This window comes from Eubalaena glacialis, chromosome X (assembly GCF_028564815.1).
Source record: "Eubalaena glacialis isolate mEubGla1 chromosome X, mEubGla1.1.hap2.+ XY, whole genome shotgun sequence".
Taxonomy (NCBI): Eukaryota; Metazoa; Chordata; class Mammalia; order Artiodactyla; family Balaenidae; genus Eubalaena; species Eubalaena glacialis.
This window is the reverse complement of record NC_083736.1, coordinates 8,565,317-8,580,609: the sequence shown is the minus strand read 5'-3', so window position 1 is coordinate 8,580,609 and position 15,293 is coordinate 8,565,317. Positions and strand designations below refer to the sequence as shown.

Genomic DNA, 15,293 nt, shown 5'->3' with positions numbered 1-15,293 from the left:
TAAGTTGAGAGGATCATATATTACCTTCCTAAGAGGTCTTCTCTGACTTCTCGTGTAAATTACAAACCCCACATCTTGCCGACAATGCTCCCCCTGCCACTTACCATATTGTTTCCCCATAGGGCTTATTTTCTAAGATACTATGTAATTTATCTGGTTATTTTGTTTCTTGTTTATTATCTTTCTATGTTGCTATGGCAGCACATCAAAGACAGAGATTTTGTCAGTTTATTTCACTGATGTATCCTAAGCATCTAGAACAGTGCCGGGCACATAGAAGGCGCTTAATAAAGGTTTGTTGAATGAATGAATGTATCAGAGTGAGTCTTCTGTAGCACATACTCCTATTGTTGCCCTTCGACTCTACCCCCATGTCTACTGTGGGTTTTGGGGATTTTATACATTTTTATATCTCCAGTGCCCTACCCACTCAGGCATGTGTAGGAGCCCCATAAATTGTTCTTAAATAAATAACTGACTTACCCAAGAAAGGAAAAGTAGCTAATGTTATTGGAAGGGAAAATTCTTCTCATGACAACAGTGTTTTCCCTATTTAGGTAATGTTTTCAAGGTAGAGGAAGTACATGAATAAATTTATTAGGTGGAATAAGACCAAATTCCTTTTGGTTGCTGCTATATTTGTATCTACATGTAACTATAACTATATTAATGTCTATATCTAGGTGCACTAAAGGTTCAGTTGACCCAGCAGAAATTCCATCTTTGCTAGAACTATATCTGCTGAGAATAATCTTTTTTTTTTCATCTTCATTAGATTATAATTGCTTTACAATGTTGTGTTAGTTTCTGCTGTACAACAAAGTGAATCAGCTATATGTGTACCTATATCCCCTCCTTCTCGGGCCTCCCTCTCACCCTCCCCGAGAATAATCTTTTTCTCGTCTCAAACTCTGTATATAAAACATGCTCTCCATAAATATTCATTGTCTGAATGACCGTAGGAATGATACACAGATCTTTATAATGCTTCACTAAGGAGTGTGGTTAATTGAAGCTAAAGAACAGTTCTCTTAAAATATTGGTAGAATTTTCTGTTATTCAAGGAGAATGCTTGGCAGGGACGACTTACACAACAGACATTTTTGGATAATTTTCTTTTGCATTCCCATGGAGGAAAACCTTAAAAGGTATGGCTAGGAATGACAGTAGATTTTGGCAAAAGGCCTTAAAACTTACCATTGTCTTTTTTAACCTCCATCAACAAAACAATTAAATTTTGTTATGTTTTCACATTGGGGGGAATTTTCTGATAATTTCCTTTTTCATGTTTCAGTTCTTGGATTTTTCATTATAAAAACAATGTTTCCCTTTTTTTTTCTAAATTTATTTATTTTGGGCTGTGTTGGGTCTTCACTGCTGCGCGCGGGCTTTCTCTAGCTGTGGCGAGCCGGGGCTACTCTTTGTTGTGGTGCGTGGGCTTCTCATTGCGGTGGCTCCTCTTGTTGTGGAGCACGGGCTCTAGGCACGTGGGCTTCAGTAGTTGTGGCACGCGGGCTCTAGAGCGCAGGCTCAGTAGTTGTGGCGCACGGGCTTAGTTGCTCCGCGGCATGTGGGATCTTCCCAGACCAGGGCTTGAGCCCGTGTCCCCTGCATTGGCAGGCGGATTCTTAACCACTGTGCCACCAGGGAAGCCCTGTTTTCCTTTTTTTCTTTAAAGAAATGTAGGTTTCTATTTCTACCTTTTTGGTCAATGATATAAAAGGAAGGTTAAGGCAGGTATAGACCTTATCTTCCATTGTTAAGAGCAAATATTTTCTGAGAAATGTGCTGTGCTGATTTTTGCATTAACAATGCCTAGTGCCGGGCTTCCTTGGTGGCGCAGTGGTTAAGAATCCGCCTGCCAATGCAGGGGACACGGGTTCGAGCCCTGGTCTGGGAAGATCCCACATGCCGCGGAGCAACTAAGCCCGTGCGCCACAACTACTGAGCCTGCGCTCTAGAGCCCGCGTGCCACAACTACTGAAGCCCGCGTGCCTACAGCCCGTGCTCTGCAACAAGAGAAGCCACCACAATGAGAAACCCACGCACCGCAATGAAAAGTAGACCCGGCTCGCTGCAACGAGAGAAAGCCCACACGCAACAACGAAGACCCAACACAGCCAAAAATAAATAAAATAAAATAAAAAATAAATAAATTTATAAACAAACAAAAACCAATGCCTAGTGCTGAAAATATGTTTTAGAGAGAATTTTGGTTATTGCACAGGAGTTGATTTCCAAGTCAGAAGGCAGGAATAAAACACAAGAATTACTGAATTGGTCTTGCCTAAGTTAGCTTAGAGTTGAAACTAGTTAGTGCCTTCATTAAGCTTACATTTTATTCATTAATTTATACATTTGAAGGGTAATATATAAGGCTGGGAAAACAGCTCATACTTTGAAGTACAAATTCAAGGGACAGGAGGTAACCTCACTGTGAAAAGAACACATGAAGCCAAGGGACCTGGCAGGCCAGGGGCGAAGCAGGAAGCTGAGGGCAGTAAAGCGTTCATGCCTCCCTCGGCAAATCTTACTGAGCACCAGCAATATATCCAGCTCTATTCTGAATGCTGAGGCTACAGAAGTCAATTAAACAAGTCCCTGTCCTCATTCGGCTTATATTCTAATGTAGAGAGACAGACAATAAACCAACGAGTGTCTAATATGTCAGGTGGTGAGAGATGCTGTGAAGACAAAGAAAGCTCCAGAAAGAGAGAGGAGTGAGGAGGTTGTCCTGTCATATGAAGTGTCTTGGAAGGCCTGTTGGAAAAGATAACAGTTGAGCAGAGACCCGAAAGGAGTGCAAATCATGCTGTTCTCCTGCGGGAGAGAACCCCAGGCAGCGAGAAGAGCAAGTGCAAAGGCCCTGACACGGGAGCATGAGGTGTGTGTCATGGATTGCCAGGCAATGGCCTTTTAGAGGCTTGTAGGTGTTGCGTGAACTTTGGCTTTTACTCCTGTGCAAATGGGAGCCATTGAAGAGTTTTGAGCAGAGGAGTTCAAAAAAATGACAGCCTTAAATAGGCTGGGGAGGGGGTGCGGGCCGAATGCAGGGTAGAAGCAGGCACGCCTTAGGAGGCTACAGCAGGAATGCAATCAAAAGATGGTGGTGGCTTGGACCAGAACAGTGGGATATGGTGAGAGGTCATCAGATTCTAGGTGAGACTGACAGAATTTCCCGATGAATTGGATGTCAGATTTGAGAGAAAGAAACAAACCATGGATAACTACGAAGATTTTGGTCTGAGCATCTGGCTGTGTTCATGGCTGGCTCTAAAATGCTCACTTGCTTTTAGGGATGGTCACATATTTAAAGAGCCAGAGATGGAACAGATAGGAGCAAATGTGTTCGGATTAGGCTAGTCACAGTATTCAAATCCAACAACGTGAAATGAATAGAGCATCAGTCCTTCTATCATTAAACTAAGTGCAAAAAGGAAGAAATGTAGCTTGGCAGCCATGGGATCACTATTGCAGTATTTTTTTTATTAATTTTTATTGGAGGATAGTTGCTTTACAGTGTTGTGTTAGTTTCTGCTGTACAGCAGAGTGAATCAGCTGTACGTATACATATATCCCCTCTTTTTTGGATTTCCTTCCCCTTTAGGTCACCACAGAGCACTGGGTAGAGTTCCCTGTGCTATACAGTTGGTTCTCATTAGTTGTCTATTTTATACATAGTAGTGTATATATGTCAGTCCCAATCTCCCAATCCATCCCACTCCCTCCTTCTCCCCCTGGTATCCATACGTCCGTTCTCTACATCTGTTTCTCTATTTCTGCTTTGCAAATATTTGTATCATTTTTCTAGATTCCACATATAAGCAATATTATACGATATTTGTTTTTCCCTTTCTGACGTACTTCACTCCGTATGACAGTCTCTGGGTCCATCCACGTAAAAAATATAGAACACTTCACAAATCTGCCTGTCATCCTTGCACAGGGGCCATGCTAATCTCCTCTGTATCATTCCAGTTTTTAGTATACGTGCTGCTGATGCAAGCACTGCAGTATCATTTAGTTTTTACTCAAGCTATAGAACAACTGGAGCTAAGAAAAACAAAAGATCATGTGGGGACATAAAAACAGACCATATGAGAACAAGTTGGCTAATTGTAGGAGTAGCCCCAAAAACAAAAGTGAGCCAAGAAGCATGACGACTATCTTTGAATATCTGTAGGGCTGTTGTACAAAAGCAGAATTAAACTTAGTCAATATGACTCAAGGTTAAGCTGGGTCCTATAGGGAGAAGCTACTGCAAGAAGCACTTTAGCTCAGTGGAAGGATAGCTTTCCTTAACAGACACAGCTAGTGCTCTCAAAGATCTGTGAGCTCATCTCCAGCCTTGGGACCCTGATACGCTGTATGTCCTAGCCCCCCTTGTAAGTCAGGTGGGATCACTGGCCTATGTCAGGCCAATAAAACGTGGGTGAGATTGATGTACGCTACTTCTAGGCCTGACCTCTAGAGCCTCCTTCCAGACCTTCCACATGCTCTCTGTTCCCTTGCCTGCCTGCCTGCCAGCCAGCCAGGCGCAGAAGACCCAGGGGAAAATTCTAAGACCCTAGAAGGTGGTGGTTGGAAGGAGCCTGGGTGCGTGAGAGGAATCGGGTCAGCAACTCCATGTTAGACCGTGATATGAACATGAAGTAAATCCTTACTGTGTCCAGCCATGGAGGATTGGGGGTCTTTTGTTGTAGCAGCTAGATTTACTTACCCTGACAGTATATCTTCTAACTTATAGAGCTGCCCAACTGTAGAAGGGATTGCAAGGAAGGGGATGAGTTTCCTGTCCCTGGATGTGTTCAAGCACACTCACTTAGATGTGAAACTCTTGAGGCAAAAATCAAGCTGGAGATAAGTGACTTGACCAAATAACTAGTATAGTGCTTTGGAAAATTTTCCACTAAAATATCCCTATCAACACAGAGGTTTCACTCCCTAGTGACCGTGGGTTTAGTTTCCAGTGAACTTTCTTTGACATCTTTTGTTTTCATAATCTTATCTTAAACACGTATGCAGTCTCTGTATTTTTCTGTTTCATTTAATATATATTTATTTTAATATATATCAGTTTTAATATATACTTTTAAAAGTTATGAAGTGCATACTATTACTGAAGAGGACTGTTTCTTTTCAATCTTCCAGTGAGGTAGACCCTTTAGGATTAAGTGTTCAAAAATTACTGTTTTCAAAGTCAAGCTATATCGAAATCAGTAAATTCATATTTAAGCCCTGTTTCAAGTGAAATGCAAAACCAAATTCGAATGAGAATGTACATTACATTTCATTAAGCTAAAAATTTTAAATCATTTCCTATGTTAATAGTATTCCACATTACATGGTTCACATTAAAAAATTGTAATGCCAGCTAGAGTTCTTTGGGAAATGCTGGAGACTTCTTTATCTTCTAGGTAACATATATAGAAATTATTTCCATGGCATTTTTTTACTTAGATGGATAAAAATTGTAATTCTGTTTTTGTGCCTGCTGACAAAAAGAAGAAGTTGCTATAAACATGATACAACTCATGAAACGAAAACTATGTTGCCATTAGCAGGCACACACATTTACTTGCTCATATCTCGTGGTAAATGTGATTCAACTACAAGGAGAGGTGGATTTCTCCTTCGGCATTTTCTCACAACCCCACATCTTCCTTTAAAACCAGCCCTGCCAGACAGAGTGGAAATGCAGAGTGTGTGTTACAAGCTGCGGGAGAAGATAAGATGTCTAGGCTGTGCTTGAGAAAAGGAAAAAAAAAAATGTATGTGCCTAAGGACATCATTTTCTTTCCGGGCATTCTTCCTAGTCGATGTTTAGGTATAAATAATACCACTTATATGCACCTCCTTAGAGGGGTAGCTGCTTTGCTTCCCTGGGAAGAATTTGTCCATGGATTTTGCAAACTTTATCTGATATTTTTAAAGCCATTTCCCCATATTTAATTGTATATAGATTTTGAGCTAGCTTTCTTAATGATTAACTTGCCTTTCATTTTTAAATGGAAAATAGAAAACATGAGTGAAAGGAGATCATCGTAAATTTAAGTAAATCTTGTTAGATATTTTCATAAAATAAAACTACTCAATGTCCATCTAGTGGCCAATATGAAGACTTGGTCTCATGCCTTGAAATTCAACAGTAATATGACACGGGGAGAGCCAGCAGGGGGATCACGTGGGATATTAACAGGAGCCAGGCCACAGGCGGATTACGTCACTTTTTCCCACAACGCAGAATTCAGTCACGTGATCGAGACCTATTCATGTGGGAAGCTGGGGAAAAATTGCCTTCCTGTGTGTCCAGGAAGAAAAACAAAATATAAGACGATTTGGTGGCCGTATAGCAATCTCTGCCATGCCAGATTTCTCATGTATAATACAACAGTTAACAATAATTAGTGGATTCTTACTATGCCCTTACCATCTCAATGACGTAGACATACGTTGGATTCTATTTTACAGGTGAGGAAATTGAAGATCAGATTTGTTAAGGGGCTTTTCTTTCTCTGAATCACTCATCGTATCCTCTTATTGGTCTGAAATGAATTCTCTTTCTTACAGTATTAAATTTGGCTTGTGGTTAGTGAACATTTCAAAGTACCATAACTCAGCTTTTCAGATTGCATGTCTTTAGTTGGGCACTTTGGATGGCTTGAACGGCAGAGATTTTCTTTTTTTCTTCTTCTTCTTTTTTTAAAAAATCTCTCACACACAAATTCAAGCACAGTTCAAGGATTGATTAATTTCTTGGCATGACAGTGTCATCAAGAATCCTGATGCGTCTCAGTTTTCCATTCTGCATCCTCAGTGAGTAGGCTTACATCAGAAAACGGTTGGAAGATGGTTGCCCTAGCTCCAGGCATCACCTCCTCACTCCCCCGTATCCAAAGGCAGGAAGTGGAGTTACTCTTCACACATCCCCCCTTTTTGTGGCTTTGACAGTTCCACATCATCACTTGGAGTTGAGGAGAGCACACCTCCCTGAATATATTGCTGCCCCAGACCTGACAAAACTTGGGGGAGGGTGCTGTTAGCCAAGATTAAGGGGCAATGGCTATAGGACGGTCAACCACAAGTGTCTTCCAGATACACTCTTGCCTCTAGTAAGTATTAGAAATGAGAGATAAAATGAGAAATGCTAGAGCATGGGTTTGAATCAAAGGACTTAGGAAATTATTTAATTCAACCCTTACTTTACAGATGGATAAACTGAGTCCCAAACAGGTTAACTGGTTTTTCCAGCTTACACAGCTAGATAAGGGTAGAGGTAGGACTAAAAGTGAATTTTCTGTTGGCCAGTTTAGTGTATATCTATACATATCATTGCTTAATAGTCAATAGACTATTGATCACAGTATTATGATACATCGTACTTGCTTACTTGGTTTTTGCGTTTTGGTTTTCAACTTGTCAAGGGAAAAGAGCCTCTTATTGAGCTTTGAATCTCCAGTGGGTAGCACAATGTCCTATATTCAAGAATAGTAGGGGGGAGGGATAAATTAGGAATTTGGGGTGAACATATACACACTACTATATATAAAATACGTAAACAATAAGGACCTACTGTATAGCACAGGGAACTCTACTCAATATTTTGTAATAACCTATATGGGAAAAGAATCTGAAAAAGAATAGATATAGAGATAGATAGATAGATAGATAGATAGATAGATAGATAGATTGATTGATCTGAATCACTTTGCTGCATACCTGAAACTAACACAATATTTTAAATCAACTACACTTACGTAAAAAAGAAAAGAATAGTAGAGTTCATGCTTGAACCTTACTTAATGATTGGTTGTATTTAATTCTTACCTTAACCCTAGAGGTACGTGAAAAAACTGAAGCAGTTTTGGGACTTACCCAAAGTTACATGGTCATTGAGGCATTGTAACAAAAGCATAGCTACAAAAGCATATGCTCAAATATACAATAGAGGGAAAGCCTCAGAGAAATCTTTTTTTATGCTGCTCATAAGTACATGTATGAAATCTTAGAAATGCTAATGCCACTAGAGTCTCATATTTTTCTGCCAGAGGGGAAGGTAAAAATAAAACATAACTGGAATAGTTAGAACCTGTGGCTAGAGATTACTGAGGAATTTTGTTCAATACTTTTTCATAAAGATGAGAGGCACACAGTGATGTGTACAAGATGAAAGGAAAAGTAACTTTTGACAACTGGAGGACATCCCTAAAATGAGGAATGAAGAACATGGCTGGGTCATTTGTGATAATTTCTGCTTCTCTTTTACCTGCACATAAGACCATTCTGCTGCTCAGTGATTTCATCCAGGACCACATTTGAATGGCACTGACTGTAGTTTCCATAGTTACCTACACAAAGGGACAGGATTGTTCTGCTGAGGTTTACTACATGCTTTGGACACATGGAATCAGATGCCTCCTTAAGCCTACAACCATCGCCCCCCCCCCCCCAAATTATAACCTTTCTTTTTGGTAACATGGGTACTAAATGCCTTTGATTCATCCATTTCCAATTTATCATCTGTTACCTTTCGGGTTTAGGGTTTTCTAAAAAAAAAGTAGCACTTTTTTTTTGTTTTAATTTTTGTTATCACTTAATTTTTTTTCCTTCTAGTTTTATTGAGATATAATTGACATACAAGTTTTAAGTTTAAGTTATGCAGCATAATTATTTGACTTACATACATCATGGAATTACTGCCAAAGTAATTTTAGTGAACATCCCATCATCTAAAGTAAAAAAAAAAGAAAAGAAAAAATGTTTTCCTTGTAATGAGAACTGTTAGGATTTACTCTGTTAACACCTTTCATATATAACATACAACAGTGTTAATTATATTACTCGTGTTGTATATTACCTCCCTAGTACTTACTTATCTTTTTTATTTATTTATTTATTTTTTTAAACAGCAGGTTCTTATTAGTCATCCATTTTATACACATCAGTGTATCCATGTCAATCCCAATCGCCCAATTCATCACACCACCATCCCCACCCCCTCCGCCGCTTTCCCCCCTTGGTGTCCATACGTTTGTTCTCTACATCTGTGTCTCAATTTCTGCCCTGCAAACTGGTTCATCTGTACCATTTTTCTAGGTTCCACATACATGCGTTAATATACGATATTTGTTCTTCTCTTTCTGACTTACTTCACTCTATATGACAGTCTCTAGATCCATCCACGTCTCAACACATGACCCAATTTCGTTCCTTTTTATGGCTGAGTAATATTCCATTGTATATATGTACCACATCTTCTTTATCCATTCGTCTGTCCATGGGCATTTAGGTTGCTTCCATGACCTGGCTATTGTAAATAGTGCTGCAATGAACATTGGGGTGCATGTGTCTTTTTGAATTATGGTTTTCTCTGGGTCTATGCCCAGTAGTGGGATTGCTGGGTCATATGGTAATTCTATTTTTAGTTTTTTAAGGAACCTCCATACTGCCCTCCCTAGTGGTTGTATCAATTTACATTCCCACCAACAGTGCAAGAGGGTTCCCTTTTCTCCACACCTGCTCCAGCATTTGTTGTTTGTAGATTTTCTGATGATGCCCATTCTAACTGGTATGAGGTGATACCTCATTGTAGTTTTGATTTGCATTCCTCGAATAATGAGTGATGTTGAGCAGCTTTTCATTTGCTTCTTGGCCATCTGTATGTCTTCTTTGGAGAAATGTCTATTTAGGTCTTCTGCCCATTTTTGGATTGGGCTGTTTGTTTTTTTAATATTGAGCTGCATGAGCTGTTTATATATTTTGGAGATTAATCCTTTGTCCATTGATTCATTTGCAAATATTTTCTCCCATTCTGAGGGTTGTCTTTTCATCTTGTTTATGGTTTCCTTTGCTGTGCAAAAGCTCTGAAGTTTCATTAGGTCCCACTTGTTTATTTTTGTTTTTATTTCCATTACTCTAAGAGGTGGATCAAAAAAGATCTTGCTGTGATTTATGTCAAAGAGTGTTCTTCCTATGTTTTCCTCTAAGAGTTTTATAGTGTCTGGACTTACATTTAGGTCTCGAATCCATTTTGAGTTTATTTTTGTGTATGGTGTTAGGGAGTATTCTAATTTCATTCTTTTACATGTAGCTGTCCAGTTTTCCCACAACCACTTATTGAAGAGACTGTCTTTTCTCCGTTTTATATCCTTGCCTCCTTTGTCATAGATTAGTTGACCATAGGTGTATGGGTTTATCTCTGGGCTTTCTAACTTGTTCCATTGATCTATGTTTCTGTTTTTGTGCCAGTACCATATTGTCTTGATTACTGTAGCTTTGTAGTATAGTCTGAAGTCAGGGAGTCTGATTCCTCCAGCTCCGTTTTTTTCCCTCTAGACTGCTTTGGCTATTTGGGGTCTTTTGTGTCTCCATACAAATTTTAAGATTTTTCGTTCTAGTTCCGTAAAAAAATGCCATTGGTAATTTGATAGGGATTCCATTGAATCTGTAGATTGCTTTGGGTAGTAGAGTCATTTTCACAGTATTGATTCTTCCAGTCCAAGAACATGGTATATCTCTCCGTCTGTTGGTATCATCTTTAATTTCTTTCATCAGTGTCTTACAGTTTTCTGAAGACAGGTCTTTTGTCTCCCTAGGTAGGTTTATTCCTAGGTCTTTTATTCTTTTTGTTGCAGTGGTAAATGGGAGTGTTTCCTTAATTTCTCTTTCAGATTTTTCATCATTAGTGTATAGGAATGCAAGAGATTTCTGTGCATTAATTTTGTATCCTGCAACTTTACCAAATTCATTGATTAGCTCTAGTAGTTTTCTGGTGGCACCTTTAGGATTCTCTATGTATAGTATCATGTCATCTGCAAACAGCAACAGCTTTGCTTCTTCTTTTCCAATTTGTATTCCTTTTATTTCTTTTTCTTCTCTGATTGCCATGGCTAGGACTTCCAAAACTATGTTGAATAATAGTGGCGAGAGTGGACATCCTTGTCTTGTTCCTGATCTTAGAGGAAATGCTTTCAGTTTTTTCACCATTGAGAATGATGTTTGCTGTGGGTTTGTTGTATATGGCCTTTATTATGTTGAGGTAGGTTCCCTCTATGCCCACTTTCTGGAGAGTTTTTATCATAAATGGGGGTTGAATTTTGTCAAAAGCTTTTTCTGCATCCATTGAGATTATCATATGGTTTTTCTGCTTCAGTTTGTTAATATGGTGTATCACATTGATTGATTTGCATATATTGAAGTGTCCTTGCATCCCTGGGATAAATCCCACTTGATCGTGGTGTATGATCCTTTTAATATGTTGTTGGATTCTGTTTGCTAGTGTTTTGTTGAGGATTTTTGCATCTATATTCATCAGTGATATTGGTCTGTAATTTTCTTTTTTTGTAGTATCTTTGTCTGGTTTTGGTATCAGGGTGATGGTGGCCTCATAGAATGAGTATGGGAGTGTTCCTTCCTCTGCAATTTTTTGGAAGAGTTTGAGAAGGATGGGTGTTAGCTCTTCTCTAAATGTTTGATAGAATTCACCTGTGAAGCCATCTGGTCCTGGACATTTGTTTGTTGGAAGATTTTTAATCACAGTTTCAATTTCATTGCTTGTGATTGGTCTGTTCATATTTTCTATTTCTTCCTGGTTCAGTCTTGGAAGGTTATACCTTTCTAAGAATTTGTCCATTTCTTCCAGGTTGTCCATTTTTTGGCATAGAGTTGCTTGTAGTAGTCTCTTAGGATGCTTTGTATTTCTGTGGTGTCTGTTGTAACTTCTCCTTTTTCATTTCTGATTTTATTGATTTGAGTCCTCTCCCTCTTTTTCTTGATGAGTCTGGCTAATGCTTTATCAATTTGGTTTATCTTCTCAAAGAACCAGCTTTTAGTTTTATTGATCTTTGCTATTGTTTTCTTTGTTTCTATTTCATTTATTTCTGCTGTGATCTTTATGATTTCTTTCCTTCGGCTAACTTTGGGTTTTGTTTGTTCTTCTTTCTCTAGTTCCTTTAGGTGTAATGTTAGATTGTTTATTTGAGATTTTTCTTGTTTCTTGAGGTAGGATTGTATCGCTGTAAACTTCCCTCTTAGAACTGCTTTTGCTGCATCCCATAGGTTTTGGATTGTCATGTTTTCATTGACATTTGTCTCCAGGTATTTTTTGATTTCTTCTTTGATTTCTTCAGTGATCTCTTGGTTATTTAGTAATGTATTGTTTAGCCTCCATGTGTTTGTGTTTTTTACACTTTTTTCCCTGTAATTCATTTCTAATCTCATAGCATTGTGGTCAGAAAAGATGCTTGATATGATTTCGATTTTCTTAAATTTACCGAAGCCTGATTTGTGACCCAAGATGTGATCTATCCTGGAGAATGTTTGTGTGCACGTGAGAAGAAAATGTAATCTGCTATTTTTGGATGGAATGTCCTATAAATATCAATTAAATCTATCTGGTCTGTTGTGTCATTTAAAGCTTCTGTTTCCTTGTTTATTTTCATTTTGGATGATCTGTCCATTGGTGTAAGTGAGGTGTTAAAGTCCCCCACTGTTATTGTGTTACTGTCCATTTCCTCTTTTATAGCTGTTAGCAGTTGCCTTATGTGTCGAGGTGCTCCTATGTTGGGTGCATAAATATTTACAATTGTTATATCTTCTTCTTGGATTGATCCCCTCATCATTATGTAGTGTCCTTCCTTGTCTCTTGTAACATTCTTTATTTTAAAGTCTATTTTATCTGATATGAGTATTGCTACTCCAGCTTTCTTTTGATTTCCATTTGCATGGAATATCTTTTTCCATCCCCTCACTTTCAGTCTGTATGTGTCCCTAGGTCCGAAGTGGGTCTCTTGTAGACAGCATATATATGGGTCTTGTTTCTGTATCCATTCAGCAAGCCTGTGTCTTTTGGTTGGAGCATTTAATCCATTCGTGTTCAGGGTAATTATCGATATGTATGTTCCTGTTACCATTTTCTTAAATTGTTTTGGGTTTGTTTTTGTAGGTCCTTTTCTTCTCTTGTGTTTCCCACTTAGAGAAGTTCCTTTAGAATTTGTTGTAGAGCTGGTTTGGTGGAGCTGAATTCTCTTAGCTTTTGCTTGTCTGTAAAGCTTTTGATTTCTCCTTTGAATCTGAATGAGATCCTTGCTGGGTAGAGTAATCTTGGTTGTAGGTTCTTCCCTTTCATCACTTTAAGTATATCATGCCACTCTCTTCTGGCTTGTAGAGTTTCTGCTGAGAAATCAGCTGTTAACCTTATGGGAGTTCCCTTGTATGTTATTTTTCGTTTTTCCCTTGCTGCTTTTAATAACTTTTCTTTGTCTTTAACTTTTGCCAATTTGATTACTATGTGTCTCGGCCTGTTTCTCCTTGGGTTTATCCTGTATGGGACTCTCTGCGCTTCCTGGACTTGGGTGGCTATTTCCTTTCCCATGTTAGGGAAGTTTTCGACTCTAATCTCTTCAAATATTTTTCTCTGGTCCTTTCTCTCTCTCTTCTCCTTCTGGGACCCCTATACTGCGAATGTTGTTGCGTTTAATGTTGTCCCAGAGGTCTCTTAGGCTGTCTTCATTTGTTTTCATTCTTTTTTCTTTATTCTGTTCCGTGGCAGTGAATTCCACCATTCTGTCTTCCAGGTCACTTATCCGTTCTTCTGCCTTCGTTATTCTGCTATTGATTCCTTCTAGTGTAGTTTTCGTTTCAGTTATTGTATTGTTCATCTCTGTTTGTTTGTTCTTTAATTCTTCTAGGTCTTTGTTAAACATTTCTTGCATCTTCTCGATCTTTGCCTCCATTCTTTTTCTGAGGTCCTGGATCATCTTCACTATCATTATTCTGAATTCTTTTTCTGGATGGTTGCCTCTGTGCACTTCATTTAGTTGTTTTTCTGGGGTTTTCTCTTGTTCCTTCATCTGGTACATAGCCCTCTGCCTTTTCATCTTGTCTATCTTTCTGAGAATGTGGTTTTTGTTCCACAGGCTGCAGGACTGTAGTTCTTCTTGCTTCTGCTGTCTGCCCTCTGGTGGTGAGGCTGTCTAAGAGGCTTATGCAAGTTTCCTGATGGGAGGGACTGGTGGTGGGTAGAGCTGACTGTTGCTCGGGTGGGCAGAGCTCAGTAAAACTTTAATCCGCTTGAATGTTGATGGGTGGGGCTGGGTTCCCTCCCTGTTGGTTGTTTGGCCTGAGGTGACCCAACACTGGAGCCTACCCAGCTCTTTGGTGGTGCTAATGGCGGACTCTGGGAGGGCTCACGCCAAGGAGTACTTCCCAGAACTTCTGCTGCCAGTGTCCTTGTCCCCATGGTGAGCCACAGCCACCCCCTGCCTCTGCAGGAGACCCTCCAACACTAGCAGGCAGGTCTGGTTCAGTCTCCCCTGGGGTCACTGCTCCTTCCCCGGGTCCCGATGCGCACACTACTTTGTGTGTGCCCTCCAAGAGTGGAGTCTCTGTTTCCCCCAGTTCTGTCGAAGTCCTGCAATCAAATCCCAGTAGCCTTCAAAGCCTGATTCTCTAGGAATTCCTCCTCCCGTTGCCGGACCCCCAGGTTGGGAAGCCTGACGTGGGTCTCAGAACCTGCGCTCCAGTGGGTGAAATTCTGTGGTATAAGCGTTCTCCAGTCTGTGAGTCACCCACCCAGCAGTTATGGGATTTGATTTTACTGTGATTGCGCCCCTCCTACCATCTCATTGTGGCTTCTCCTTTGTCTTTGGATGTGGGGTATCGTTTTTGGTGAGTTCCAGTGTCTTCCTGTCGATGACTGTCCAGCAGCTAGTTGTGATTCTGGTGTTCTCGCAAGAGGGAGTGAGAGCACGTCCTTCTACTCCGCCATCTTGGTTCCAGTCAGTAGCACTTTTTTATGCCAACACTTCTAGAGTTTAATTCGCCATTTGAAGTTGAACTAAGAGAACACATAATACTCTTAACAGTTTTCCAGAGATGATTTTGACCCTTCCCAACCTCATATATTTCATTTTCTGGCAGTACTATTGGGAAAAGGCCAAATAACTAGTAAGAATACAAAGTGATTTCTCTTTTATAGAATGATAAGCTCAACAAACAAACTAATAAAAATGTCACAATATAGGTGTGGTGGTGGTTAGCATCCTGGATCAGGAAGGAGAAGACGTAGACCTTATATCCTGGTTCTGCCTCCTCTATCATTTAAATGTAGGCAGGGGCTTCCCTGGTGGCGCAGTGGTTAAGAATCCGCCTGCTAATGCAGGGGACACGGGTTCGAGCCCTGGTCTGGGAAGATCCCACATGCCGCGGAGCAACTAGGCCCATGAGCCACAGCTACTGAGCCTGCGCGTCTGGATCCCGTGCTCTGCAACAAGAGAGGCCACGATAGTGAGAGG

General features: G+C 39.9%; 1 protein-coding gene and 1 non-coding gene across 2 annotated transcripts in view; one reads left to right on the top strand and one right to left on the bottom strand.

Annotated features, from left to right (window-relative positions):
• Positions 1-15,293, top strand: part of MID1 (midline 1) — a 376,934-nt gene that overhangs the window by 162,880 nt on the left and 198,761 nt on the right. The gene's annotated exons all lie outside the window — the stretch shown is intronic.
• On the bottom strand, positions 3,902-4,009 carry LOC133082761 (U6 spliceosomal RNA). The gene has a single exon (XR_009698990.1). It is a non-coding gene; the product is annotated as a U6 spliceosomal RNA (small nuclear RNA).